General features: G+C 40.0%; 1 long non-coding RNA gene across 1 annotated transcript in view; it reads left to right on the top strand.

Moving 5' to 3' along the window:
• LOC108352541 (uncharacterized) overlaps window positions 1-27,345 on the top strand; it is a 96,854-nt gene extending 69,509 nt beyond the window's left edge. Inside the window, exon 2 of the long non-coding RNA XR_005492483.2 lies at window positions 1-27,345. This exon is cut by the window's left edge and continues 36,326 nt beyond it. This is a non-coding gene — a long non-coding RNA (uncharacterized LOC108352541).
• Window positions 27,346-27,775: the final 430 nt, after the last annotated feature.

The raw sequence follows: 27,775 nt of genomic DNA on the forward strand, positions 1-27,775 counted from the left end.
CTGGGACCTTGCTCTGGTGTTCAGGATATTTTACAGTATTTTACACAGTTAGTTCACGAGTTTTTGCCCTGCTTACGACACCTCTGCATCCGTCATAACTCCTTCCCCTACCATCTGGATCTTTCCATTTAACCAATGACAAGGTTCTAATCTCAACAAAAAACAAGAAGCTCAAAGAAAAAGAATGTTTCTGTTCTTGCCTCATTGCTTAAACAGCTCCCTTCTTTTTTCTGTCTTAAAAAGCTATGGGTTTGGAAATGGCACATAATTAGTAACGCGCAGAAGAGTTTCTATTTGTTCATTTTCTCATTACTCCTCTTCAATCTACAATTTCACATCTTCAAATGTTGCTCTCTCCCAATTGTGTAGATTTTTTTTTTTTAGTGGAAGCTGGTCTTGGTGAAACCAAATCACCAGTAGTATTCAAATTGGCAAGCAAATATCAGACTTTTCTGCCAACTGCCCTCCTGGATCTACCCTCCATATTTGGTATTTGGAATTCTTCCCCACAAATGTCATAACATTTCTGACATTACTCACATTTAGGGTTTTGTCTACCATGATGGTACCCTGGTTTGTGGGATGGTCTGTTGTTGGCTTTACTTGTCTTCTGTTATGTTTCTTCTGTATAACTTTGATGTGCATTCGTATATAAATGTTTGTAAGTCTAAGTGCACATGCGTGTGTGTATGTGTGTAGACACCCACAGTTAACATGAGCTGTCTTTTTGCATCACTCTCCACTTTATTGAGTAAGGCTCTTTTACTAGCCTGGACTTTGCTGGCAGGAGTGCTGGGACTCTGTGTGTCACACCTGACTGGCCTGGACCAGGGTTCTGAGGGCATGGATTATAGGCCCCATGCTTATAGAGCTGGCACTTATCCACTAGCCGTCTATTCTGCCCCTGTATTTGCTTTTGAAGTCACTTAAAATCTGAAAGCTAGTATCCTAGTAAGATACTCCCTTGTATTCTCTTTTCTTATGCTTCAGGAACTAAAGGAATGTCCAACAGAGGCATGATGTTTACACCCGCTGAGATGTTGTTGTTGTCTAAGTCTTAGTCTCCTGGTTGGATACCCTAAACATCCACTGTCTTCTGCTCTTGGGCCTAAATCTCACTATAACCACATTTACTTCTGATCTTTCCCCACAGGAACAACACTCTCAAAGATCTCAAGATCTTGTGGCAATCCCATGTTGCTACCTCTTGTTTTATCTTCTTCCAAGCATATAATACCAAAGGTTTGAAGGTGCTCTCTGCTTTGTGTCCTACTAAACACCCAATTCTTAGGTACCCTGAAATGTATTGCACTGGCATGGAGTATTCCAATATTCCCATTAACACGATTTCTAATTTTGAGCATCTACTTATATTTTCTCCCTATTATTTTTAAAGGCTATTTTACATTTATTTATTTTTATTTTATATGTATTTTATTTTCTATGCATTTATATGTCTGTCTGCATGTATGTACGTGTAACACATGTGTGCATGGTACCTAGGAAGATGCCCTGGAATGAGTCACAGGTGGTTGTAAGCCACACCAATCCCTGTCCTCTGGGCATCTAGCAAGGGCTCATAACTGTTGAACAATTTCTCTTGCCCTTAAAAGGGAAGGTTTTTAAGTAGGATAATGCTGTAAAACCTTCTGAGGTACCCTTGACTAGAATAACATAGCCTACTATGTATAACAGATAAAATCTTCTTGTGAGAACATTTGAGTATTAAGTAGATGAAACAAAGATGAAATTGCTCACAGGGTCCCAAGATTTATTTTATTTCTTTAAGGAATTACATATTCTTCTCTAAAACAATCTAAAATAAATGTAAATCAAGATGTGACAGGAACTTTTATCAATATTCCCATAAAGCAACACAGGGAGAAGAAAATGGTGGAATACATTGCTTGGATTCAGTGGGCCCCATTAATGAGAAGGCAACCACCACAAGGAGGGCATGTGGGCAAAAAATGGGGGAGCCTTAGGAAGCCGGATATATTAAGCCTTTCATATAAAACTGAGGAAAAGCAGTAACTCGCAAGGCAAACAATGGGATGGACAGCGTAGTCAAGGAATGAATGTGAGTGCTACAGAGGTGATTTAAAATTTTGCATCCTTTGTGAATATTCCAATGTGAAGTAGTGTGATGTAGGAGTCTTTTAGTAACGTGGGCTGAGGAAGAAAGCACAGCACTGTGCGATGCCAGCACGAGTGCGTTCATCTTACGCTTGACATGCTTATGTCAGTTCCTCACATTGATGCCCTTCATTCGGCCTGCTTTTTGAACAGGTGATCTTCATCTCCCCAGGTTATGGTGTGGTAGCCTGGGAAGCACACCTGTCCCCAGGTGAGCCACTCCTGGGGCTTGGCTGTGATTTACATATTCCCTGCTCCTCTTAGCAACTTAAACTAAAATTTACTAAAACCTTCATACCAGGTAGATACATGCCGTAGCAAAGAGTCATGAAGATTCAGAGTCGTCAAGCAATTATCTTTGTGTGTATGTTAGCAAGTCAGAATAAGAAACGAATAGCAAAGAAAAAACAATAGGCGGCAGGGATGAAGTGTTTTGTCCACATCTTTCCTCAGGACGTGGATGAATGATAGTACAAAAAGTTTCCACTCCAGAATGCGTTCGCTCAGCTATTTTTATTCTGCTTCTTGATATATATTGTGATTCTATATGATCTGTAACATTTTGTACTAAATTCTACTCTAGATAACTTTAATGGTTTTGTTAGGTAAGCCCTTCCGCTCTTGGCCTTGTTCAGGAAGCTATAATATGATGTAAACTTTATGGAAACAATTTGGCATGATTAACCAATAACTTTTAAATATTTGACAGGAGTGATTTACTTTCTGGGATTCTCATTCGTTATTATTTTTGTTGCTAAATAGTGGTTATGAACATTTGTGAAGTACAGTATGATCTTTGACATATCTATAGCAAGAGAAAGGGCACACCAAGCTAGTAAACTAATAAACACCAGGCTAATAAACTTATTCATTACCTTAGCACCTTTGTTTCTCCTCCTCCTGCTTCTCCATCAGTTGCAGTTACATATTATCTGTTTGTAGGATTTTTTAAATTATTTATTTATTATGTTCACTGCTGATTACCCTATATGTATGTCTTTTGTGAGGGTGTAGGAAGTCCGGGAACTGGAGGTACAGACAGATGTGAGCTGCCATGTAGGTGCTAGGAATCGAATCTAGACCCTCGGGAAAAGCAACCATGCTCTTAATCACTAAGCCATCTCCCCAGCCCCACCATTGCTTCTTATAGTGATGTTAAAATCTATACTTTTATTATTTTGAAATGTCTAGATGGTATGATTAAGCAGATGATATAATAATTCACTAAAGCTTTTTCCTCTAGTTGAACCAAAATTTAGTGAGACATCTCTTTCCCAGACTCTGTTCTCCACTCAGCCTTTGGTAATAAACCTTCTATTCTTCAATAAAATCATTATCTTTAAGTTTCATATTTAAGCAAATCATGTAGCACTTGCCTTTCTATTTCATTGATTACAAATTCATCCAGGTATATCATTGTTGACAAAATTTCCTAAGCCTGTATAGTATTTCACTTTCTACACATGTACACACACACACACACACACGCGCCGCACACACACACACTATATATATATATATATATATATATATATATATATATATATATATATATATATATCAGGGTTTTACTACTATGAACAGACATCATGATCAAGACAAGTCTTATAAAGGGCTGACTTATAGGTTGAGAGGTTCAGTCCGTCATCATCAAGGCGGGAGTCGGCAGCATCTGCGCAGACATGGCACAGGCAGAGTTATGAGTTTTACATCTTCATCTGAAGGCTGCTAGTGGAAGACTGACTTCTAGGCAGCTAGAATAAGGGTATTAAGCACACACCCATAGTGACACACCTACTCCAATAAGGCTATACCTCCCAACAGTGCCACTCCCTGGGCCAAGCATATACAAACCATATATATATGGCATGGTTTCTTTACCCATTCATGGGTTGAAGGACACTTTCTTTGTTTCCATATCTTGGCTATTATCAATAAGGTTTAAATGAAGAGAGTACAAATACCTCTTTGATATACCTTCCTCAGTACACACACACACACACACACACACACACACACACACACACAAGATGTAGGAATATAAGGACTTACAGTATAGGGATTCTGTTTTTCATTTTTTGGAAGAACCTCCATCCAGTTTTTCCAAATAGTTGCACTAATTTACATCTAAAGTTCGCAGTAGTTCCCTGTGTCTTTAGTCCTTGTCATTGCCCTCTTTGCTCTTGTCACTTGCTACCATGTATTCATTTGATAATGTCCATTCTAACGGGGGTGGGTGTAAAATCATTGTGATTTCAATCTGCATTTCCTTGATAGGGGTGACAAATCTTTTCCACATATGTGCACTTTAAACAATTTTAAGTAAATTATTTATTATTATTTATGTTTCTTTAAAAGAATCTGAGTGTTAGATGTGAAGGACATAAACATCTTAAGATTGTACTGTTCACCTATATAGGCTTGAATTCAAAGCACAATCAAACATTAAATTTTAATTACTCATTGGGCTCTGACTTTTAATGATGTACACGGATTATTATCACATGAACTCATTATGGAACGATGAGTTTAGGGAAATTTATGATTTACAAATCTTACTGATTGTTGACTGAAAGATACGTACAAAATTCACATCCTAGATTGTGCATCTAAAGACAATGAGTTTTGAGACACCAAATCCTGTGTGAACCATATGGATCTGGTCGTTAGTCCTTTCTTCTCAGCTCCCAGAGTGCTACCATCGCAGCTTACCATTGCATCATGCTTAAGATGGACTTGTAAGTAACAGTAGGAAGATATGGTGAGAAACGCACAGAGGAACGCAAAATGTTCTCAAAATTCAAAGGCATTCTCAGGCTGTTTAGTTATATTTCATAACTCTTTCTTCTTTGTGTAGTTAAAAAAAAGATTATCTCCTTTCCACGCATTGTTTTCTCTCAAGTACAATTAATTATTAACAAATTCATTTAGTTAAAAACCCTATTGTTGACTAGACTCTTTTTTCAAAAGTTTTCTTATGGGGCTGGGGAGACGGCTCAGGGATTAGGAGCACTGCTACTCTTCTGGCAGGTCTTGTCCAGAACCCATAACAGGCAACTCACAGCCAACTCTAGACAATTGGAGTCCTTTTCTGGCCACCATGGGAACCTGTACATATGTAGCATAATCTTCACAAATGCACATACACATGTGCATGCACATACATGTACACATAAAAAGTGTGCTCCCTTTTGCACTGCTGTGCTTTATTTCAAGCCACAATATCTGCTTCGTTGCTGTCCTGAACGCTAAAAGCTTTGGTTGAAAAAATAAATAAATAAACAACATGTTACATTTGAGATTTGATGAATTTACAAAGTTGAATGGAATTACCTTTATTTAATGCACACTAACAGAGGTACATTGTTCCCTTTAATCCACACAAAACCATTAGAGATACCAGTTTATAAATAGGATATAACACATTAGTGCACCAAATGTCACAGCACAGGCCAAGCGAGGACTTGAGAGCTGTACTGAAAAGCTCATGTTCCTGGGCTGAGGGTGCAGATTCTGATGATTAAGGAGTCTAAGAAACCAAACGATAATGGATTCCTTCTGAGGCATACCTGGGTTGTCTTTAAGGGTGTGGCTCCTAGAAGATCAACCATGTTCCAGTGGATGGCCCCACTACCAAAACTATATGGATGAATCGAGTTGGAATCAACGGGTTATTAAATTTAAAACGGTTTGTCAAAAGAGACCATGATTTGGAGAAGGTCAAGATATGACAAGACTTACAGGAGGGAATGGGAGTTCATATGATCAAAATACATTGTACAAAATTATAAAACACCTAATAAAGCATTAAAAATAAAAATAGTTTGTCTTGCTTATTCATAAATTAACTTAATCTGTACAAGTCAGAGGGCTTTCCTTCCTGGTTTCTTCCTTCTTTTCTTTTCTTTCCTTTCCTTTCCTTTCCTTTCCTTTCCTTTCCTTTCCTTTCCTTTCCTTTCCTTTCTCCTCTCTCTCTCTCTCTCTCTCTCTCTCTCTCTCTCTCTCTCTCTCTCTCTCTCTCTCTCTCCATCTCTCTCTCTCTCTCCATCTCTCTCTTTCTTTCTTTCTCTTTTCTGCTCTAAACTTTATACAAAAGAAACATCAAGCTTGTAGCAGCTGTGTAATAAGTTTTGAATGAATACGTAAGTTAGAAATATGTCTACTTAGCAGCAAGCAGTACGTGTGGGGAAGTGGAGGTAACCTTGTGAAGGAAAAAGTAGATGGAGAGCGAGACGTCCCAGGCTCCTGTGACTCCTTAGAGTCCTGATCTTCCATACAATGCATTAGATCTAAGATGGCTCCTCGAACATCAGTGAGACAGCAGAAAGCAACCGAGGCGAAGGCAGTGGATGCTTCCCCCATCTTTGAGCAAGCCATAACAAGTGACAATGCTCCCCACAACCTGCTCCTTCTGAGGAGCCTCATCAGACAGAGCTTTTATGGGAGCGAAGTGACAGTGTGACGAGATAAGATTGGCCAAGAACTCATGGCTTGGTATTGGTTAAAACACTGCACACAAATGTATGTGCTCTGCAATGAACTCAGCTCTGCACCCTGATGCTGGTCCCCCAAATCTCATTCCTGGGATTGGTCACATGACTCTTTTGCCTCTCACCCTCATCCTCCATTCTGCACACAGCAGTGTCTGCAAAGGAATAACTCTCAGAACTCAAGAATTTCAGCCATAGGCTGTGAGTCAAAACTGAGTTGTGTAGTTCTTCGAAAAATATAGACTCCATATATGTGTGTGTGTATGTACATATATATGTATATATATATATATATCATAATGTTTCTAAATTATCAGACCCTAATATTTATGTACATATTTATCATATGTGAATTTAACTACTCTATTTACATTTTTTAAAAAATGTTTTTTGTTGTGTGTTTGTGCATGTGTGCATGTCTGTGCTGCACCATGGCTCACATATGAAGGTCAGAGGACAACTCGCTGGACTCTGTTCTTTACTTTCACTCTATGGGTCCTGGGGATCAAACTCAGATAACCAGGCTTGGTGGCAAGCGCCTTTACCTGCTGATCACATTGTTGGATCTAACTTACTCCTTAGTCAATCTATGAACCCTATTATTGCTTCAAATAAAAAAAAAACATCATTGGGAGGGGAAAAAAAAGAAAAAAGGAAGGAATCACAATTTTTAAAAAGCCACCAGCTATGACGCTATCCATGCCGTGATGCTAACAATGTAGGTAGACTCTTCAGGATCAGAAAGCAAACGGTGTACCCACTGAACATCCCTATTTGGTTCGTACTGCTTACATTAAAATACAATTAGGTTAGGCCTGGAAAATGTGATGTATGTAAAACAGATGGGAAATCTGGGGCACTCATTGTAATTCTGAGTAGTTGAAAGTTTACAGATGTTTAAAGAATTTTCTAAGATTACTTTGGATTCCCGTGGTTATTTTTATCCGAAGTACTGAATTTAAATGTGAACTCTCACCCCTCATCCTTAAGGTAAGGATAGCCTGTAGACATAAGCTGATTTTTTTTTTTTAATCTTGAAGATGTAATAAGAAGTTTCGCTGGTAAAGTAGCAGTGAAATCTGCATTTTCACAAATCCGTTTACTTTCTGCAATGCCATCAGAACATAGTACAGTTTTGTTAGATCTTCATCATATTTTCCAATCACTTCGCCATCATCCTTAGGCAAATTTATTCCCTTTTTCAGCTCCTTTAAGAAAGCAGATTGTGAATACCTTCAGCCTTCCTTAACTAGACATTTGCTATGCAAAAAATGTCCTGAAATATCAGTACCAACAGGAATAAAATATTCCCGTGCATTCACTGCCTGAATTTCTCTAAGTCCCGGGCAGACAGCTTGGAACCATGAACATAAAGTCTTAGCTTGCATTGCCAGATCACACAAAGCCATTTTTAAGATGCCTGGTCTATGCTATCAGTCCTCTTACCTTAGGCAACCCCCTCCAGCTGCTTAAGTGCTAACACATGCTTTATAATTGCAGGGAATGAGATGGTTTGCACATTAAAATTAGATGTGGAATGAAAGTGCTTGAACATGGCAAAACAGAAGGGAGTAGTGGGTTGAGTTCAGAAGACAGTCTGAGCATGCCAATACTCACACAGACTTCATTCCAAGATTTTATTCTCCATTCGAATTCGTAGGTGCAGCCTCTGATTTCACTGCAGAAGGGCAGAAAATGCATAGACTCTTTCAAAGAATATATATCCCTGTGAAAACACACCCTCCAATTTATAGAGTTTATAGCCATGAGCAATCTCTGAGGCAAACATCAGAGATAGCCTTTGAAAGCCAAGCCAAGTAATGTAATGGCCACTAATGACATTTGTAGCCTTCCAGGCTTCTATAGCAAGAGTAATGAGATCCCAGGCTCTGGGCCGTAAGGTGATCACCTCAGCTTTGCAAAGAAGGATTTCTGTGGCAGGTCTGGTGCTACCCAGCTGCTCAGGCATGTTGTAATGTCAGAAGGCAAGGGTGGTGAAATCGCCTTTCTCCAGACCATTAGATGGCTTTGACAACTGATAATAGACACAAGCTAATACAGCAGTGAAGATGGACCCTCCTTTATTAAGTAGGGGGGCGGGAATCAAACATTGTGTAAAACCAGGGTCCTAAAGCACTGACAATTAAAGAAGAATGTACACACGCACTTTCTTGGTTTTGAACCTGAGGTCATGAGATCAACAGGTGTTTACTCGATTGTTTAAAAAGCATGCGCCAGGAAGCCCTGCATTTACCTGTAGAGTTAAGTGCTGGGGTACACCAGAGCCAGCGCAGACACACTTATTATCTCTTAGAACTTGAAGTCTACTTACGGAGGACGATCTCAACCGCACTTCTATAATTAGAGGACTTCTAAATAAAGGTCTAGAGAATGAAAGGGAGACCACTGGAACCTTCGAGAAAGGAGAAAAAGTCAAAAGTATAGCTGAGTTTTATGAGTGTGCAAAACAAAGGTACACATACCCCTGCCAATAACTCATGGGAAAAGTGAAACATGTTTAATATAGGCAGGAGTATCATTGATAATGTGTGAAAAAAAAGACTAAAGCCTCCTTTATGGAGACAGACAGAATAATCCAAGATCTTTTCCTGCCGAGAAATAAAACGACGCCGTTGTTAGTTGGTAAAGAGTTCAGTTCAATCTAGTGAAGGTTTGAGGTGTCAAAGAGATTCTAGGTCCAAGATATTTTAACAGCTTCACTGTGTAGAGTTAGTCTTGAGATGGACCAGGCTGGTCTAGTGTTAAGTTTTCTTCTTGCGGATGGAAAAGAGAAGTTAACATGTTAAGAGTCTGGGGTCAGGAAACTATCACAGGAAGCATCCAAGCTAGAAAAAATAACAGGTGCATGCACCTAGGATGGGAAAAGAAAAATAACTCAAGGGAATGAAAGAAGTCAGTGTGGGGACTGGAACAGAGCTCCCTGTGGAGGTAGGCTACCCCAGGGCCCATTCCAGAATAGACAAACCTCTAGAGTCTACTCTCTTTGGCACAAGAAAGTACTCTGTAGGCTATGGGAAGAAAAATATGGAAACCAACCCAGCTACAAAAAACCCTTCACCTACAATCTATCTTGTCTGCCAAATGTGCTGGGGCAATAGTGGTACAAAACATGTGGGAGCGACCAACCCATAAAGGGAGGCCATGATCTATACTGCCTGAATGGCCAGGAACAGGAGACTTGATAGGCCAGTGTACAACCAAACATGACTGCCAACAGAAGTCAATGAAATGATTCCTAATGATATTCTGCTATACACATAGACCCATCGATTGGCACACTGTCCAGTATTACCAGAGAGGCTTCCTCTGGCAGCAGATGGGAACAGATGCAGAGGCCCACAGCCAGATATTATGTAGAGAGCTAGTCTAAATTAGAATTCTCTATTGGGCCCTTCGCTTCAGAGCTCAGGGAATCCCCCAGAACAGTGTGAGGAAGAAATGTAGAAATCAGAGTGGGTGGAGAACATAAGAATATGGCCCAGTGAATCAACTAAGCAGGCCTCATATGGGTTCACAGAAATTGAAGCAAGAAACATGAGGCCTTCGTGGTGTTTTGTAGAACTTGTAACAGTGGGGCCAGGCATATCTGCACCTCTTTTGCCTGCTCCTGGGATTTTTTTTCTTCCTATTGAGTTGCCTTGTCCAGCTTCAATATGAGGGCTTTTGCCTTGTCTGATTGTAGCTTGTTTTGTTCTGTTTGGCTGTGGTCTCTGAGAGGCCTGCTATTTTCTGAACATGAAATGGAGAAGCAGTGTTATGGAAAAGAGGGAGATGCAGGGAACTGACAGGAGGAGAGGGAGGGAAAACTGTGGTCAGGGTGTATTGTGTGAGAGAAGAATCTGTTTTAATCAAAAATAGAAACTAATAAGTAAATTATAGGAAAAAAAAACAGAGAAACCATGTTGAAACTTTGTCTATTGTCCTGAACAGTAGAAAGCCCCGGACAATTTTTAAGCCGTAGAGCAAGAAGAGTGGTTGGAAATTGGTTTGCTACTTCAGATGTTTACTTTAGGAGGCCATTATCCGTGCCTGGAAGAGAGACGGTGTAATTAAAACCACAGAGTTCCAGTGCACCTGGATGACATCTATAATGGAGCAAAGAACTCCAGGCACCAAAAGATTAAAAGACTCAATAATCTATACACATTATTATATTTAACAATTGTGCCGATAAGTTTTTGACAACCTGACACAAACCTCCACATACCCGGAAAAAGAGAATCTCAGTTGGGGAATTGCTTCCGTCAAAATGGCTTCTGGGCATGTCTGCAGGACATTTCACTCACTGCTAATTGATGTCAGAGGACCCAGTCTCACTGTGAGGGTTATCATCCTGGGCAAGAAGCTCTGGGCCACATGGGAAAGGTGGCAGAGGAAGCCAGAAGAAGCAAGTCAGTGAGCAGCATTCCTCCGTGGGCTCAGAGGTTCCTGCCTCAGCTTCCCCAGATGATAGAATGGAACCTACAAGTAAAACCAATCTTTTTCTTGTTTTGGTGAATGTTTTATTACAACAACCATTAGTGAATTAGAACAACCACTGAGCCCAAACATTGCCCACCTTAGGGGCAGGGAACTGCCTTTCAGAATGTGGATTTATCATTTCCTAACATGTTTAAGGTTATGTGTCATTTCTGTTCCCTGTGCATGAGCTGGACCTTGTAAATTAATCTAATAAATGCAGCATAGGAGATGGAGGGTCACTTCTAAAAGGATGATGTGGTCAGTAAGACTTCAATGTTGGTTCCTTTTTTATTTACTTTTGGGTTAGTCTCTTTGGGTCAACAAGCATCTGTATTGTGCAGTGGTCTTATAGAGAGGTCTTCTAGGCAAGCACTGGATCCTCTCAGGCACCCAGTGGATATTTTTCCAAACGGACTCTTTCCCACTTACATGTTGGGATGACAGAAGCATATCACGCTAACTCAGCAAGTGATTGTGACAGCTCGATGACAAACCCTGAACCATAAGAACTCATCCCCAAGACATCAGATTCGTGGTTGAATTAGATAGATCATTGGGACCAAAAAAATGTGTGATAAACAATTTGGCTTACAGTTTCACTCCATGATTACTGGGCACAAATTGCTTTCAGGACTGAGGCAAGGAGCATATGACAGAGGAACATGGCAGCCCTAAGGCAACTGCAAAGCAAAAGAGAAAATGGGGGGGAGTGTTTTCAAAGTACCATACTCCTGCTCAGGAGGACATCATCAATGATTTAGGCCCCACATAGAAGTGTCTGCAGTCTCCTAATATCACCATTCTTTAATACCTGTGCCTTTCAGACTATGACCCTAACTCATCGGAATAGCAAGGTGAGAAGAATAATTTGGTCTATCAATGTGGACTGTTTGATTGATTAATTTCACCCCTAGCTATAGATGATTAATAGAGAGTGTTTATTTCATGAAGCAAGCCGTTAAATCTCATTGGGTTATACTTATATTGGTATTATTTCTATTTATATTATTTGTATTGAGAGGCCAAACTGACTCTGTATTGAGACTGGCCTCCCTCTTAAAGAAAAATAATAAGTTAACCTGTGAACTTGACCTGCAGCAGAACCCAAGCTGCCACCCACGTACCCTGAAGGACCCCTCGGCTTGTCCTTCAGCAGAGTCACTCCCGAGCTACTTCCTAGCAACAGATTAGCAAAGATTAGTCTGATTGTTTCAGAAGGGCTTTCAGGCCATTCATGCTTGTGTATGGTCTGGCTTTAGAGCACCCACTTGTCAGCATACAATAATTATTCAATTATATGCCTGTCAGGCTAAGCCCATCTTGCTTGCTCACCATTTCCTATAAAGCCTTGTCCCCCTAAGAGGATGCACCCTAATGAGATCACATCAGAATTGGTTCCTTGGTGTTTATCAGGAGCTCACGAACACTTCCTGGAACAACAGTATTTGTATTTGAAACTCCACATGTAACTACATTTTCACTACTTTATCCTTTTCCTGTTTTTAACTGAACACCTCAGTAAGTAGCAGTAGTGTGTGCATGCCTCTGTGTGTGTATGTGTTTGCAATCATGTACATGTGCATGAGCATGTGCGTGTGCGTGTGTATGTGCATGTGTATGTGCCTGTATGTGCTTTCTCAATGATTTAGAAGTTGCAAAGCAAAGAGAATTGATAATGGAGAACCTGATATTCTCCACTGTGACCATCTTCTTTGGTATATGCGATTTTTTTAATTGGATAATTTTTATTAAATTTCAAATGTTATCACATTTCCCCATTTCCTGTCCATAAACCCCCTATCCCATGGCCCCTTCCCCTTCTATGAGGGTGTTTTCTCATTCACTCACCCACTCCTTCCCGCCTCCCTGCCCAGACATTCCACTATACTGGGGCATCCAGCCTTGGCAGGACCAAGAGATTCTCCTCCCGTTGGTGCCAAATAAGGCCATCCTCTGCTACATATTCAGCTGGAGCCATGGGTCAGTCCATGTATAGTCTTTGGGTAGTGATTTAGTCCCTGGGCGCTCTGGTTGGTTGGCATTGTTGTTCTTATGAGACTGCAAGCCCCTTCAGTTCTTTCTATCCTTTCTCTAATTCCTCCAACAGGGGTCCCATTCTCAGTTCAATAGTTTTCTGCTAGCGATCGCCTCTGTATTTGACATGGTCTGGCTATGTCTCTCAGGAGACATCTATATCCTGTTCCTGTCAGCCTACACTTCTTAGCTTCATCAATCTTATCTAGTTTTGGTGGCTGTATATATATGGGTCACATGTAGGGCAGGCTCTGAATAGCTGTTCCTTCAGTCTCTGCTCCAAACTTTGTCCTCATATTCCCTCAAATGAATAGTTCTTTCCACTTTTTAAGAAGGAGTGAAGCATCTGCACTTCAATCTTCCTTCTTCTTGAGCTTCCTGTGGTCTGTGGATTGTATTTCAGGTAATTTGAGCTTTTGGGCTAATGTCCACCTATCAGTAAGTGCATGCCATGTAATTTAGTTACTTCCCTCAAGATGATATTTTCTAGTTCCATCCATTTTTGAATTTCATGAAGTCATTGTTTTTTAATAGCTGAGTAGTACTCCATTGTGTAGATGTACCACATTTTCTGTATCTATTCCTCTGTTGAGGGACATCTGGCTATTATAAATAAGGCTGCTATGAACATAGTGGAGTATGTGTCCTTGTTATATGTTAGAGCATCTTTTGAGTATATGCCCAGGAGTGGTATAGCTGGGTCCTCAGGTAGTAGTATGTTCAATTTTCTGAGGAATCTACAGACTGATTTCCAGAGTGGTTGTACCAATTTGCAATCCCACCAACAATGGAGGAGTGTTCCTCTTTCTCCACATCCTTGCTAGTATCTATTGTTACCTGAGTTTTGATCTTAGCCATTCTGATTGGTGTGAGGTGGAATCTCAGGATTGTTTTAATTTGTCTTTCCCTGATGACTAAGGATGTTGAACATTGTTTTAGGTACTTCTCAGCTATTTGATATTCCTCAACTGAGAGTTCTTTGTTTAGCTCTATAACCCATGTTTAATAGGGTTATTTGATTTTTCTGGAGTCTAACTTTCTGTATATTGAACAATCCCTGCATCCCTGGGAAGAAGCCTACTTGATCATGATGGATGATTGTTTTGATGTGTCCTTGGATTCAAAGGAGTACATGGCAGGAAATAATCAAACTCAGGGCTGAAATCAACCAAGTAGAAACAAAAAGAACTATACAAAGAATCAACAAAAAAGGAGCTTGTTCTTTGAGAAAAATCCACAAGATAGATAAACCCCTAGCTGGACTAACCAGAGGGTTTCCAAATTAACAAAATCAGAAATGAAAAGGGAGATATAACAACAGAACTGAGGAAATTAAAAAAATTGTCAGATACTGCTACAAAAACCTATACTGAACAAAACTTGAAAATCTGGATGAAATGGACAATTTTCTAGACAGATAGCAGGTACCAAAGTTAAATAAGGATCAGATAAACCATCTAAACAGTCCCATAACTCCTAAAAGAAAAAATAGAAGCAGTCATTAAAAGTCTCCCATCCAATTAAAAGCCCAAGACCAGATGGGTTTAGTGCAGAATTCTTCATAGAATACCCAATTGCCAATACTGTCCAAACTATTCCACAAAATAGAAACAGAAGGAACACTACCCAATTCCTTCTATGAAGCCACAATTACACTTTTACATAAACCACACAAACACCCAACAAAGAAAGAGAACTTCAGACCAACTTCCCTTATGAATAGCGACGCAAAAATACTCACTATATAACATTTTAAAAAGGTTGAGCTCTGAAGCGGAACTGTACCATAGAATCTGTTATATTTCCCACCTCTTCTGTGTGGAGACTGTATATTTTGACCTTCTAATATGCTAAGATTTCTTAAAATACACTTATAAAAATAAGTCTCAGTTGATTTAAAGTAGAATAATCACTAAACCATTGCAAAGAAAGTAAGTTGAAGTATAGTACGAATGTATTCGTACTGAACAAATATCAAAGGACATGGATAAATCTAATTTTTCCTGCCTTTAGATTGAAATAAATGTCTTATTTCAGTCAAGGATACATTTTTCTTTTATAATTCATATGATGCATGTTACATTTATAAGCAGTTGTCAATTATATTATATAATGATAATATTAGGAAGAAACAAGATGGATATAGATATAGATGGAAATAGAGATAGAGATACATACAGATATATAGGAATATGTAATATATTACCATGTAAGTAGCAAATAATTATACTTTGAGCAGATAGATAGCTCCAGTTACAAAACATGATAGAGCAAAAATAAGGTTGTGGACAAGCATTTCTGTGTAAAGTTGATTTGTCATTCCTAAAGTGTTTGTTGAATAAAAAGAAAAGTTAATTTGACTGATATTTGCTTCTTTAGTCCCCCATAAGTGATGACAAACGCTTGGTTTATATTTCACAGAGTACTACCATGGAGTATGGTGGGCTACACCTTAAGGTTTCTGCCTCGTGTTCATAAGTGTTTTACCCATTTGCAGATTGTCTTTCTTAAAAGATGGTCGATCTAGGGAAATAATTATTCTTTGATTTGAAATTCTTTACGTGGGGGTGGGGGTCTCGCACAGATACTGTATTAAATGCACTAACAGAAAAAAGCTTCACTGTTACAGCAAACAAAGGCAGAATTTTTTAAACTGACAGTTATTCAGTTCCTTGATGCTTGTGATGGACATTGCTTGTCAACTCATACGAACTGTTGTGCTGAGTGTTTCCAGAATTGCCTGCAATATGGGACCCTCTTCAGAGTGCTTCAAATGCCCATGTTTATTTGAGAGGTTAACCAGAATACAGAGATTTGGAGAGTCGGAGACAAAGAGCTTCAGTAGAGAGACTTTAAGAGCACCTTCTTCTTGTTTTCTTATCCTCATGGATATTTGGAGTTGACAACACAGGGTTTATACACGGGAGACAAACGAGCTTACCTTTAAAAGATCATTTAACTTATCTTTAAAGAGAAGTGATTTAAACGCACTGAAGTTTGGATACTGTGGGGCGATTGGGCAGAAAGTTTACAGCAGTGGTCCTTTCCACTGCCAGGCAGATTTTTAAATGTTCATATTACTAAGCTCTGCCACTCAGTGTTGCACCCTTTGTATGGAGCAAAACAAGAAGGAGACTATAAAACTTAAGCGTGACCTCAACCACATAAAAGAGAAATGAAATAGTTTGTTACACATCTGAGCAGTCATACTGGCAAAGCATTTACATGCTGGGATTAGAAGAATACATGTCTGTGCACATGAGTAACAGATAATTTTCAAATTCCTGTATGTGGGGGAGATAATGGTGCATTCTTCATGGCACTCAGACATGTTTGCACATGCTTGGTCTGCTCCTAGAGCACGAGTTACCTGAGAGGTTGGGGAAGTTTCTGGAGACATTGCGAGGGAAAGCCTACTCCACCTACACGTCCTTCACTCAGAATAAGTATGCTCTTAATTATGTCTCATTTCCTTGTGTGTATCAGGCCTGACAGATCCTGAAATGTCTAGGGAAGATGGAAACCTTTGAGTAGAGATGAGAACAAAAGATTACACTCAAAGCCAGACATAAGAAGGCAAGGCAGTGCTACTCTCAGTGCACGCAAGAGCAGGGGACATAGAAGGAATTTTCAAGTATCCTATTAAATTAGGCTTCCAGACAAATCGGCTTCAGCCTGTGCTCCTCAACCAGGCAGTGCTGAGCTTACATAGATAAGGATAGTCAGACTCTGCCGTTGTTTTGCTGTTAGGAAGAAGAAGAAGAAGAAGAAGAAGAAGTGATGTCTAAGGCAGGATTTGTATTCCTGCACAAAACATCATGACCAAGAAGCAAGATGGGGAGGAAAAGGGTTTATTTAGCATACACTTCCATATTGCTGTTCATCACCAAAGGAAGTCAGGACAAGAACTTACACATGACAGGACCTTGTAGGCAAGAGATGATGCGGAGGTCATGGAGGGATTCTGCTTACTAATTGCTTTCCCTGGCTTGCTCAGCTTGCTTTCTTATAGAACCCAGAACTATGAGCCCAGGGATAGTGCCACCTACAGTGGGCTCTCCCTGTTCATTAATGAAGAAAATGTCTTTCATGGGAATCTCATGGAGACATTTCCTCAAGAGAGGAGGCTCCTTTCTCTGTGATAACTTCAACTTTTGTCAAGTTAACACAGACACAGACAAAATGAACCAGCCTGTACAACTGACCCCTTGTCGACTTGACACAGAAACACATTACTATTAAGCCTTAACCCTTACTTTCGGATCCATTCTCAAGATCTAAATAACTTTTAAAACATCCCATAGTTTATATAAATTCTTGCATATTAAAACTTTATTCTCTTTAAAATATGCATTCTCTTTTGAAATTCAAAGACATTTTACAATTCAGAGCCTCTTTTTTAATTTGAGGTTAATAACAGTCTGTTTATTTATCGCAGTAACTGGAAGTACAGATTTAATCCTTTGTTAGCAAAGCAAGTGTGTACAGCATTGTCTCCTCAGTGCACTGGTATTACATCTAGCATAGCCAAACTGAATTCCAAAGCAGAAGTACATAACCATTGGTTATTTAAACACCTAATAAATACAGTACACAAAGCCAGTAGTCTTCCTTCTCTGTAAAACCTCTAAGTGCCTTTATTTCACCATTTTTATTAGCTCTGTAATTGTTTATATTCCTGGTTTTAAAATCCAAAATAAATAGTGGTATTCTCTCTTTTATCTTGTGTTTGTGTCTTCATTGTTAGACAACATTTATCAAGTGTCCTGTTATTTTCATTAGGAGTGTGCCACAGACACTAAATTTCTTCACTGCATTCAGTGGTTTGGGCAACCTCATAGGCAGGCTAACAGAGAGATGAGTTGCTTCTGAGACTTTAAGGCTGGAGACCCATTCTTGCACTTACAATGCTGGTTTCCTGGCCCTGAACTTCACCACAACCCACTTCTTCCTCCCAGTTCAACACAGTTTTTGTCATCCTTCCCCTGGGATCACAGCTCAGGGAGACCACATAGGCACGCACAAGGGTTGATGAACTCCAGCAGCATAGAACATGGAAACACTTAGGGTCTTAGGATGTAGAGATGGAGAGTGGTGGCATAAAATCCCATACCAAAATGAGGAGGTTCAGAGACAACTTCCAACAAGACGTGGGGGACTTCTTGGAAGAAGGGGATTTCAAAAGTTTGAGTTAAAGAAAGTGAAAGGTATGACTGGTAGTGGAGAAGAGACAGCAACATGATGATTTAGAAGAAAGTTGCGAGACAGAGCAGGCTTGGAACAGGTGACAAAGAGGATGTGAGGGAGAATGGGGGTGCTCAAAGGCTTTCTTCCTTGGGAAACTTCTTGCTTTAGCAAGGCCTTGTCTGTGTGGTTCAGCATGGCTTCATGAAAGTTAACACGTTGGTTTCACCTTTAGGACTAAAGGGCTACTAGAAATAATTTGGCTTTTCTAAGACTTTCTATATCAGTGTACCATGAAACTGGCATGTTCTAGAAATGGTTTTGTCATTGCAGATTGCAAAACAAGCCCCACTGGCACAGACAGAGGTGGAGCTCACTGACGCTGATCTCTGTAGGCCTTGCATGCAGTTCTTAAAGAAAATGCAAAGACCCTGTGACTGCAATTCTTGTGTGAGTGCTAGGTAGTGGTGTGGGCTTCTATTTTGGATGTGTGCTGTAGAGTACTTTAATTTTTAAATTAAGAGTGCTATAATTTTTTCAATTAAACTGCTTTAAAATAAAGGTGAATGGAAAATGGGGTTTTTAGCTCTGTCTTTGGATTCTCTCTCTACTCCGTGTCTGCTGTCTCCCTCTTCATCTCTGATTTTGTTCATTTGCCTACAAATATATCAATCGTGTTAATCTTTTCAGAGAACCAAGTCTTTATTTCATTAATTTTTTGTATGGATATTTTCTTTTTTACTTCATTAATTTGAGGCCTGAATTTTTTGATACTTCTTCCTAATATTATTTTGTACGTAGTCTTTCTTCTAGGGTCTTCAAATTCATCTTTAGACTATTTGAGAGCTCCATTTTTTTTTTTATTAACTTGAGTATTTCTTATATACATTTCGAGTGTTATTCCCTTTCCCGGTATCCGGGCAAACATCCCCCTCCCCCCTCCCCTTCCTTATGGGTGTTCCCCTCCCAACCCTCCCCCCATTGCCGCCCTCCCCCCACCAGTCTAGTTCACTGGGGGTTCAGTCTTAGCAGGACCCAGGGCTTCTCCTTTAGTCTTCTCCTTTAGTTCATCTTTAGACTATTTGAGAGCTCCATTTTTTTAAACTAACTTTTTTCTCCATCTTTATTAAATTGGGTATTTCTTATTTACATTTCAGTTGTTATTACCTTTCCCAGTTTCCAGGCAAACATCCCCTAACCCCTCCCCCTCCTCTTCTATGTACTTGTTCCCCTCCCCATCCTCCTCCCATTACTGTCCTCCCCCCAACAATCCCATTCACTGGGGGTTCAATCTTGGCAGGACCAAGGGCTTCCCCTTCCACTGGTGCTCTTACTAGGATATTCATTGCTACCTATGAGGTCAGAGTCCAAGGTCAGTCCATGTATAGTCTTTAGGTAGCGGCTTAGTCCCTGGAAGCTCTGGTTGCTTGGCATTGTTGTTCATATGGGGTCTCAAGCCCCTTCAAGCTCTTCCAGTCCTTTCTCTGATTCCCTCAACGGGGGTCCCATTCTCAGTTCAGTGGTTTTCTGCTGCCATTCGCTATGTATTTGCTATATTCTGGCTGTGTCTCTCAGGAGAGATCTACATATGGTTCCTGTAAGTGTGCACTACTTTGCTTCATCCATCTTATCTAGTTTGGAGGCTGTATATGCATGGGCAACATGTGGGACAAGCTCTGAATGGGTGTTCCTTCAGCCTCTGTTCTAAACTTTGCCTCCCTATTCCCTCCCAAGGGTATTTTTGTTCCCCTTTTAAAGAAAGTGAAGCATTCGCATTTTGGTCATTCTTCTTGAGATTCATGTGCTCTGTGCATCTAGGGTAATTCGAGCATTTGGGCTAATATCCACATATCAATGAGTGCATACCATGTGTGTTTTTGTGTGATTGGGTAACCTCACTCAGGATGATATTTTCCAGTTCCATCCATTTGCCTATGAATTTCATAAAGTCATTGTTTTTGAGAGTGGAATATTACTCCGTTGTGTAGATGTACCACATTTTCTGTATCCATTCCTCTGTTGAAGGACATCTGGGTTCTTTCCAGCTTCTGGCTATTATAAATAAGGCTGCTATGAACATAGGGAAGCATGTGTCTTTGTTATTTATTGGAGCATCTTTTGGGTATAGCTGGGTCCTCATGAAGTGCAATGTCCAATTTTCTGAGGAACCTCCAGACTGATTTCCAGTATGGTTTTACCAGTCTGCAATCCCACCAACAATGGAGGAGTGTTCCTCTTTCTCCACATCCTCGCCAGCATCTGTTATTGCCAGAGTTTTTGACTTTAGCCATTCTGACTGGTGTGAGGTGGAATCTCAGGGTTGTTTTGATTTGCGTTTCTCTTATGACTAAAGATATTGAACATTTCTTTAGATGTGTTCAGCATTCCTCAGCTGTGAATTCTTTGTTTAGCTCTGAACCCCATTTTTTTCGATATTTTTTTTATTAACTTGAGTATTTCTTATATACATTTCAAGTGTTATTCCCTTTCCTGGTATCCGGGCAAACATCCCCCTCCCCCCTCCCCTTCCTTATGGGTGTTCCCCTCCCAACCCTCCCCCCATTGCCGCCCTCCCCCCACCAGTCTAGTTCACTGGGGGTTCAGTCTTAGCAGGACCCAGGGCTTCCCCTTCCACTGGTGCTCTTACTAGGATATGCATTGCTACCTATGAGGTCAGAGTCCAGGGTCAGTCCATGTATAGTCTTTAGGTAGTGGCTTAGTCCCTGGAAGCTCTGGTTGCTTGGCATTGTTGTACATATGGAGTCTCGAGCCCCTTCAAGCTCTTCCAGTTCTTTCTCTGATTCCTTCAACGGGGGTCCTATTCTCAGTTCAGTGGTTTACTGCTGGCATTCGCCTCTGTATTTGCTGTATTCTGGCTATGTCTCTTAGGAGCGATCTACATCCGGCTCCTGTCGGTCTGCACTTCTTTGCTTCATCCATCTTGTCTAATTGGGTGGCTATATATGTATGGGCCACTTGTGGGGCAGACTCTGAATGGGTGTTCCTTCAGTCTCTGTTTTAATCTTTGCCTCTCTCTTCCCTGCCAAGGGTATTCTTGTTCCCCTTTTAAAGAAGGAGTGAAGCATTCACATTTTGATCATCCGTCTTGAGTTTCATTTGCTCTAGGCATCTAGGGTAATTCAAGCATTTGGGCTAATAGCCACTTATCAATGAGTGCATACCATGTATGTCTTTCTGTGATTAGGTTAGCTCACTCAGGATGATGTTTTCCAGTTCCAACCATTTGCCTACGAATTTCATAAAGCCGTTGTTTTTGATAGCTGAGTAATATTCCATTGTGTAGATGTACCACATTTTCTGTATCCATTCCTCTGTTGAAGGGCATCTGGGTTCTTTCCAGCTTCTGGCTATTATAAATAAGGCTGCAATGAACATAGTGGAGCACGTGTCTTTTTTATATGTTGGGGCATCTTTTGGGTATATGCCCAAGAGAGGTATAGCTGGATCCTCAGGCAGTTCAATGTCCAATTTTCTGAGGATTCTCCAGACTGATTTCCAGAATGGTTGTACCAGTTTGCAATCCCACCAACAATGGAGGAGTGTTCCTCTTCCTCTACATCTTCGCCAGCATCTGTTGTCCCCTGAGTTTTTGATCTTAGCCATTCTCACTGGTGTGAAGTGAAATCTCAGGGTTGTTTTGATTTGCATTTCCCTGATGACTAAAGATGTTGAACATTTCTTTAGGTGTTTCTCAGCCATTCGGCATTCCTCAGCTGTGAATTCTTTGTTTAGCTCTGAACCCCATTTTTTAAATAGGGTTATTTGTTTCCCTGCGGTCTAACTTCTTGAGTTCTTTGTATATTTTGGATATAAGGCCTCTATCTGTTGTAGGATTGGTAAAGATCTTTTCCCAATCTGTTGGTTGCCGTTTTGTCCTAACCACCGTGTCCTTTGCCTTACAGAAGCTTTGTAGTTTTATGAGATCCCATTTGTCGATTCTTGATCTTAGAGCGTAAGCCATTGGTGTTTTGTTTAGGAAATTTTTTCCAGTGCCCATGTGTTCCAGATGCTTCCCTAGTTTTTCTTCTATTAGTTTGAGTGTGTCTGGTTTGATGTGGAGGTCCTTGATCCACTTGGACTTAAGCTTTGTACAGGGTGATAAGCATGGATCGATCTGCATTCTTCTACATGTTGCCCTCCAGTTGAACCAGCACCATTTGCTGAAAATGCTATCTTTTTTCCATTTGATGGTTTTGGCTCCTTTGTCAAAAATGAACCCCATTTTTAATAGGGTTACTTGTGTCCCTCCAGTCTAACTTCATGAGTTATTTGTATATTTTGGATATAAGCCCTCTATCAGTTGTAGGATTGGTAAAGATCTTTTCCCAATCTGTTGGTCGCCGTTTTGTCCTAACAACAGTGTCCCTTTCCTTACAGAAGCTTTGTAGTTTTATGAGATCCCATTTGTCAATTCTTGATCTTAGAGCAAGAGCCATTGGTGTTTTTTTCAGGAAATTTTCTCCAGTGCCCATGTGTTCAAGACTCTTCCCCACTTTTTCTTTTATTAGTTTGAGTGTACCTGGTATGATGTGGAAGTCCTTGATCCACTTGGACTTAAGCTTTGTACAGGGTGATGAGCATGGATCAATCTGCATTCTTCTACATGCTGACCTCCACTTGAACCAGTACAATTTGCTGAAAATGCTATCTTTTTTCCATTGGATGGTTTTGGCTCCTTTGTCAAAAATCAAGGGACCATAGGTGTGTGGGTTCATTTCTGGGTCTTCATTTCTATTCCACTGGTCTATCTGTCTGTCTCTGTACCAATACCATACAGTTTTTATCACTATTGCTCTGTAATACTGCTTGAGTTCAGGGATAGTGATTCCCCCTGAAGTCCTTTTATTGTTCAGAATAGTTTTAGCTATCCTGGGTTTTTTGTTATTCCAGATGAATTTGCAAATTGTTCTGACTAACTTTCTGTAGAATTGGATTGGTATTTTGATGGGGATTGCATTGAATCTGTAGATCACTTTTGGTAAAATGGCCATTTTTTACTATATTTATCCTGCCAATCCATGAGCATGGGAGATCTTTCCATCTTCTGAGATCTTCAATTTCTTTCTTCAGAGGTTTGAAGTTCTTATCATACAGATTTTTCACTTGCATGGTTAAAGTCACACCGAGGTATTTTCTATTATTTGGAACTACTATGAAGGGTTTTGTTTCCCTAATTTCTTTCTCAGCTTGTTTCTCTTTTGTGTAGAGGAAGGCTACTGATTTATTGGAGTTAATTTTATACCCAGCCACTTTGCTGAAGGTGTTTATCAGATTTAGTAGTTCTCTGGTGGAACTTTTAAGATCACTTAAATATATATTTACAAATAGTGATATTTTGACTTCTTCCTTTCCAATCTGTATCCCTTTGATCTCCTTTTGTTCTCTGATTGCTCTGGCTAGGACTTCAAGAACTACATTGAATAAGTAGGGAGAGAGTGGGCAGCCTTTTCTAGTCACTGATTTTAGTGGGATTGCTTCAAGTTTCTCTCCATTTAGTTTAATGTTAGCGACTGTTTTGCTGTATATAGCTTTTACTACGTTTAGGTATGGGCCTTGAATTCCTGTTCTTTCCAGGACTTTCATCATGAAGGAGTGTTGAATTTGTCAAATGCTTTCTCAGCATCTAATGAAATGATCATGTGGTTTTTATCTTTCAGTTTGTTTATATAGTGGATTACGTTGGTGGTTTTCCCTATATTAAACCATCCCTGCATGCCTGGGAAGAACCCTACTTGATCATGATGAATAATCGTTTTGATGTGCTCTTAGATTCGGTTTGCAAGAATTTTATTGGGTATTTTTGCATCGATATTCATAAGGGAAATTGGTCTGAAGTTCTATTTCTATGTTGGGTCTTTGTGTGGTTTAGGTATAAGAGTAATTGTGGCTTCATAGAAAAAATTCGGTAGTGCTCCATCTGTTTCAATTTTGTGGAATAGTTTGGATAGTATTGGTATGAGGTCTTCTTTGAAGGTCTGATAGAATTCTGCACTGAACCCATCTGAACCTGGGCTCTTTTTTCTTTGGAGGCCTTTAATGACTGCTTCTATTTCTTTAGGATTTATGGGGTTGTTTAAATGGTTTATCTGATTTAACTTCAGTACCTGGTATCTGTATAGGAAACTGTCCATTTCCTGTAGATTTTCAAGTTTTGTTGAATATAGACTTTTGTAGTAGGATCTGATGATTTTTTGAATTTCCTCTGATTCCGTAGTTACGTCTCCCTTTTCGTTTCTGAGTTTGTTAATTTGGATACACTCTCTGTGTCCTCTGGTTAGTCTGGCTTAGGGTTTATCTATTTTGTTGATTTTCTCAAAGAACCAGCTTTTGGTTCTGTTGATTCTTTGTATAGTCCTTTTTTTTCTACTTGGTTGATTTCAGCTCTGAGTTTGATTATTTCCTGCCTTCTACTCCTCCTGGGTGTATTTGCTTCTTTTTGTTCTATAGCTTTTAGGTGTGCTGTCAACCTGGTGATATATGCTCTCTCCTGTTTCTTTCTGCAGGCACTCAGAGCTATGAGTTTTCCTCTTGTCACAGCTTATATTGTGTCCCATAAGTTGGGATATATTGTACCTTCCTTTTCATTAAATTCTAAGAAGTCTTTAATTTCTTTCTTTATTTCTTCCTTGACCAGGTTATCATTGAGTAGAGCATTGTTCAAATTCCCTGTATATTTGGGCGTGCTTCCCTTATAGTTATTGAAGACCAGCCTTAGCCCGTGGTGGTCTGATAGGATGCATGAGATTATTTCTATCTTTCTGTATGTGTTGAGGCCTGTTTTATGACCCATTGTATGTTGAATTTTGGAGAAAGTACCATGATGTGGTTAGAAGAAGGTATATCTTTTTGTTTTAGGATAGGATGTTCTATAAATATCTGCTAAGTCCATTTTTTTCATGACTTTTCTTAGTCTGTCTATGTGTCTGTTTAATTTCTGTTTCCATGATCTGTCCATTGATGAGAGTGGGGTGTTGAAATCTCCTGCTATTATTGTGTGAGGTGCAATGTGTTCTTTGACCTTTAGTAAGATTTCTTTTATGTGTGTAGGTGCCCTTTTATTTGGAGCATAGATATTTAGGATTGAGAGTTCATCTTGGTGGATTATACCTTTGATGAATATGTAGTTCCTTCCTTATCTTTTTTGATGACTTTTGGTTGAAAATCAATTTTACTCAATATTAGAATGGCTACTCCAGCTTGCTTCTTCCAACCATTTGCTTGGAAAGTTGTTTTTCAGCCTTTCGCTCTGAGGTAGTGTCTGTCTTTGTCTCTGAGGTGTGTTTCCTGTAGGCAGCAGAATGCTGGGTCCTCCTTGCATATCCAGTTTATTAATCTGTGTCTTTTTATTGGGGAATTGAGTCCATTGATGTTAAGAGATATTAAGGAATAGTGATGTTGCTTCCTGTTATCTTTATATTTGGAGATGAGCTCATGTTTGTGTGCCTGTCTTCTCTTTGTTTTGTTGCAAAACGATTTGTGTCTTGCTTTTTCTAGGGTGTAACTTGCCTCCTTGTGTTGCTCTTTACCATTTATTATCCTTTGTAGGACTGGGTTTGTAGAAAAGATATTGTGTAAATTTGGTTTTTTCATGGAATATCTTGCTTTCTCCATCTATGTTAATTGAGAGTTTTGCTGGATAGAGTAACCTTGGCTGGCATTTGTGTTCTTTTAGGGTCTGTATGACATCTGTCCAGGGTCTTCTGGCTTTCATAGTCTCTGGTGAGAAGTCTGGTGTAATTCTGATAGGTCTTCCTTTACTTGACCTTTTTCCCTTACTGTTTTTAATATTCTTTCTTTGTTTTGTGCATTTGGTGTTTTGACTATTATGTGATGGGAGGAGTTTCTTTTCTGGTCCAATCTATTTGGAGTTCTGTAGTTTTCTTGTATGTTTATGGGCATCTCTTTATTATGGCAGTTTTCTTCTATGATTTTGTTGAAGGTATTTACTGGTCCTTTGAGCTGGGAGTCTTCACTCTCTTGTATATCTATTATCCTTAGGTTTGATCTTCTTATTGTATCCTAGATTTCCTGTATGTTTTGGGCCAGTAGCTTTTTCCGTTTTACATTATCTTTAACAGTTGTGTCTATAATTTCTATGGAATCTTCTGCTCCTGAGATTCTCTCTTCTATCTCTTGTATTCTGCTTGTGATGCTTGTATCTACGACTCCTTGTCTCTTTCTTTGGTTTTCTATATCCAGGGTTATCTCCCTTTGTGCTTTCTTTATTGCTTCTATTTCCATTTTTTATTCCTTTAGCTGTTGGATTGTGTTTTCCTGGAATTTTTTCAGGGATTTTTGTGATTCCTCTCTATAGGCTTCTACTTGTTTATTTATGTTTTCCTGCATTTCTCTAAGGGAGTTCTTCATGTCTTTCTTGAAGTCCTCCATCATCATGATCAAATGTGATTTTAAATCTAGATCTTGCTTTTCTGGTGTGTTCAGATATTCAGTGTTTGCTTTGGTGGGATAATTGGGCTCTGATGAAGCCATGTAGTTTTGGTTTCTGTTGCTTGGGTTCCTGTGCTTGCCTCTCGCCATGAGGTTGTCTCTGGTGTTACCTTGTTCTGCTATTTCTAACAGTGGCTAGACCATCCTATAGACCTTTGTGTCAGGAGTGCTGTAGACCTGTTTTCCTGTTTTCTTTCAGCCAGTTATGGGAACAGAGTGTTCTGCTTTCAGGCGTGCAGCCTTTCATGTCTACTGGTCTTCAGCTCTTCGTGTGGGTGTGTGTCCTGAGTCCACCAGGCAAGTCACTTGGAGCAGAAAAATTGTTCTTACCTCTGGTCTCGGGCCTGATGTTGCTCCTGATGGCTGCGTTTCAGCTCTCTGTGAGACCAGCAGTTAGAAATGTCTAGACCGCCTTTTTTGGGTCCCTGTGCACAGGGGACCCAGATGGCGCTAGGCATTTTCCTCTAGAGTCAGAAATGTGGTCAGAGAGTAGTCTCGTCTGGCTTCCCAGGTGTGTTTGCCCCTCTAAAGGTTTAGCTCTCCCTCCCACGGGATTTAGATCCAGGGAGCTGTTTGACAGGTTCCCTTCAGATCTGGGCACAGTCTGGAAAGCAGTGGACCTGCAGCTTGAGTGCCCCATCTTCCTGTTCCCAGAGGCCCTATACAGTTGCATCTTGGGCCAGGGATGTGGGCAAGGGTGGGCAGTACTGGTGGTCTCTCCTGCCCTGCAGTCTCAGGAGTGCCCACCTGTCTGGGCGATGAGCTGTCTCTCTCACGGGGTTTGGGAGCAGGGAGCTGTGGGCTGGGATCATCGAGGTTCGGGCTCCAGCTAGAAACCAGAAGTGTCTCAAAGTCTCGTAACTGTAGGCTCCACTAAAATATTTTCTTACTTTAAGAGGGAAAAATTTCAAGGCACAGTGACAATCAAAATCAAAATCAAACTTTAACTGTCCAATGTCTGGAATCCTATCATAATCTTC

This window comes from Rattus norvegicus, chromosome 13 (genome assembly GCF_036323735.1).
Source record: "Rattus norvegicus strain BN/NHsdMcwi chromosome 13, GRCr8, whole genome shotgun sequence".
NCBI classification, from domain to species: Eukaryota; Metazoa; Chordata; class Mammalia; order Rodentia; family Muridae; genus Rattus; species Rattus norvegicus.